Raw genomic sequence first — 3,611 nt, forward strand, 5'->3', positions numbered from 1 at the left:
CCTCAGTGGGGTCTTTCTGGAGATGGCTTTTGGAGAGAACCCATCATCTGCCCACCTCCTGCTTCCTCTGGTTGCTCCAGAGAACCCCTTGCTTCCTGCTGTCATCCTTTACTTGGGGTGTGACACCTTCCATTCAGAAGAAGAATCCGTTCCTAACTTTGTGGAGGATCCTGAATTCCAAAGCTTCCTGGGACATGCTGAATAGATTGTATAAAGTCTCGCAGGCAATTTCTTTTCATAGAAAATGTTGGACCAGGAAAAAATAGCATAAATCCGGCTGGAGCATTTCAAAATCTGTAAGGAGAATAAATTCCAGACCAGGGTCATGGAACAGTAATTCTCTTCAGACACAATGGTTCTCACTAGCTAAATATGTTCCCCTTCATGTGTAGAAAATGGAATCACCATTAGAAGGAGCAGGAAGGGTCTTTGAAGATCAGCCAACACAGCCCCCTCGTGGTCTTCACGTTCTGTCGGAAGAGGCAAAGTGCGTGCTGCAAGGCCGCAGCGTGACGAGTTACAAGGGAGAAACTGGAACCAGAGGTCCTGACGCCTGTGCCCACGTGTTCCTCCTCTGCCGCCCTGTAATGAAGAGCTCTGAGATACGGCACATTAAGGGTGGGTTTTTTTAAAAATTATTTTGTTTTGTTTTTAGAAAAACAGCTCAGTCTGATTCTGCCACTTTATCCTTGGGTAAACTGAGGCTCACAGATTCAGCAAGACTTCATCCAGGTAGCAGGGCTCAGGCTTTAAGGGGATATTTCCCATTCCCCCCTTGCTGTTCTTTCCCCTAACTGGATACCTTGGGCTTTTCCCGACACCTTTACATTCCTGGAGTGGTGAAAGGAGGACCAGAAAGAAGAAAATGCTGAAAGCTCCTAGGACTTCAGGAACCCAGCCAACAACGTACATGAGAAATCGGCTGAGCATAGGGGAGGAAGCAGTGGTTTGGGTTGGATTGAGGGGCAGGGCATCAAATTTTGATTTAAAAATTTAAAGCACTGTGTTGGCCAAATACATTTCATAGCAGGCTATATATGGCTGGTCTGTGACCTCTGGTTTGGCTACATGGGAAACTTCTTGATGTTCATCTTACTCCTTAGCAAAGAAAGCACTGCTTTTATTTGAATTTGTGGCCTTGTGGAATTTGAACTTGCTCTTTGGAGGCTGGAAGGCTTTAGAGCAGTTACCAGCCCTTCATGGCCTTATAATGAGGGGCTTTCTTCCACGTTTGCCTAGAACATAGACCTAGCCCTGGGACCCAGACTGGAGAACAGGAATATGAAGTCCAGGAGGCAGTGGGCACCTAGTGTCTTTATAAATTTGACTGGTTTTTTGGGTTTTGTTTACCCAAAATGGGAATCCAGGCCCCCTCCAAGCAAGTTATTAGGGAAAGCTTTGAGGGGCAAGGTGGAAATGGATTCACTAGTTGTCCTCCTGCTCCAGGCCATCTGTGGAAGTCGACTGCCCCTGGAGCCACTTGGTGGGGTGACTCACCCCTGGCACCTTCCTAAAGAATGCAAAGTCTTGGAGTGAGTGCTGTCTCTCCAGGTTCCCCACACTTCCAGCCCTGGAGACACCAAAGAATTCCCTGCATTCTTCCTTGATGTCCTCACAGAGGAAGCAGGTAAACAGAGGAGCTAGAGATCTCCCTCAGCTCCTGACTGCTGACCCTCTCTCTGCATGACTGACACCAATTTTTTGGAATCATATTAGCAAATAGATACCACATTTTCCCCTCTATTTTCCTGTCTTAGTTCCAAGCAAACAAATATAAATTTCCTCCTTGCAGCCCACCTCTTCCCATGTGAATCAATGACTTCTAACAGATGGCTGAGAGCTGTTGGTGGTCCAGGCCTTCAGATGGTATCGGCCTCTGAATCCCTGTTCAGGCTTATCCAGGACCCCCAGACCCTGCCCCAGCCAATAGCACTGTCTGGGGGGGCTCCTGTTTGGACCAAGCACTTGCAGTATGGGCTCCACATGGGGCACACGTACTCCAGAGGGAGTACCAAGGCTTTGAAATAATTGATACTGTTTAATATTATGATAGTACCTGTACATGGCATGCAAATGAACAAAAATATGTGTATTAGAGGTTCCAGCTTTAGCAAGAGTGTTGTTTAGACATGGGGTCTTATTCTGTTGTCTGGGCTAGAGTACAGTGGTGTGATCTCGCTCACTATAACCTCAAACTCATGGGCTCATGCAATGCACCTACCTCAGGATCCTGTCTCAACATCCCAAGTATGTAGGACTATAGAGCATAGCACCATGACTGGTAGACTGCTTGAGTTTAGGAATTTGAGATCAGCCTGAGCTCAGGAATTTGAGACACTGTCTCCACTTAAAATAGAAAAACTAATCAGGCTCCTGTAGTCCTAGCTGCTCAGGAGGCTGAGGCAAGAGAGTCACCTGAGCCCAAGAGTTTGAGGTTGCTGTGAGCTATGATGCCACGGCACTCTATCCAGGGTGAGAGAGTGAGATTCTATCTCAAAACAAAATAAAGCAAAACTAAAGCAGAGCATGCCCATCTCACTCAACAATGATAATGACAGCACAGCAGCAGGAACAATCACCATTTATAGAGTGATCACCAAGACCTAGGCACTGCTGAATGCATTTTGTGGCCATTATCTGACTAAATTTTTATAACTCCATGAGGTGGAAACGAACTGTTTTTACTTGCAACCTTTTGAAACCAAATGTGTGATGTCTTTTCAACATCACTTCTCCAGCTTTCCACCACCAGCAGTACTATGATAACATATATTTTGATTTTGATTCTGAGGATGAAGACAAAGCAGCACAGGTGACCAAGAAAAAAAGAGAAGAAACAACACAGGATTCCAACAAATGAGGAATTACTATATGATCCCGAAAAAGATAAGAGAGGTCAGGCCTGAGTTGATGCACAGAGAAGGGGTTATCATGGCTTTGGACTACAGAGGCTATGTCAACAACAGCAGCCTGTTCCAAATAGTGATGCTGTCTTGAATGGCCCTGCCTGCATGACCACACTGTGCCTTGATTGCCAAAGGCATGAATCATTCAAAACTCAGTGTAGAGCTATGTTTGTGATGAATTGCTCTGTTTACAAAGAGGAGGTTCTAAGATCCTCAGAGAACAGGAAGAAAAGGCGGAGCCATAAGAAGATGAGGTCTAACTGTGAAGATGCTGCAGGGCAGCCACAGACAGAAGTGGAGGAAATCTGTCACCCGCTTGTGTGAACCGAATGTTCCACTGATGTGGCAGTCTACGAGGATGAAGTCTTTCATTTTTTCAATGTTTTAGCTAGCCATTCCTAAACAACACAGCTGGCATTTAACTGCCCAATACTGTGTATAAGTATGGACAGTGATTTTCTTCCTGCCTATTCCTATCTTTAAGTGACATTGTGTTGTTATTTGAGGAAGCAGCATTTTTATCTTTGTGAAAGAGAATAGTTGTCAATCTTTGTATTTCCTGCCCTCCTTTTCCTTTCCCTTTATTTTCCCCCAATACTGATGGGATTGATTATTCTTTCCTTTTTTGATGGACAGTTGCAAACTGGGGCTTTTTATTTATTAAAGCTCTTTAGAATTGAAATGTTCTGGAGTTATAAGTAAAAA

The 3,611-nt window shown here is 44.9% G+C and overlaps 1 pseudogene; it reads left to right on the top strand.

Moving 5' to 3' along the window:
* The first annotated feature begins 1,355 nt into the window (after positions 1–1,355).
* LOC100948828 lies at positions 1,356–3,308 on the top strand (annotated as a pseudogene).
* The last annotated feature ends 303 nt before the right edge of the window (positions 3,309–3,611 follow it).

This window comes from Otolemur garnettii, unplaced genomic scaffold, assembly GCF_000181295.1.
Source record: "Otolemur garnettii isolate 467f Iridium unplaced genomic scaffold, OtoGar3 scaffold00046, whole genome shotgun sequence".
Lineage (NCBI taxonomy): Eukaryota > Metazoa > Chordata > Mammalia > Primates > Galagidae > Otolemur > Otolemur garnettii.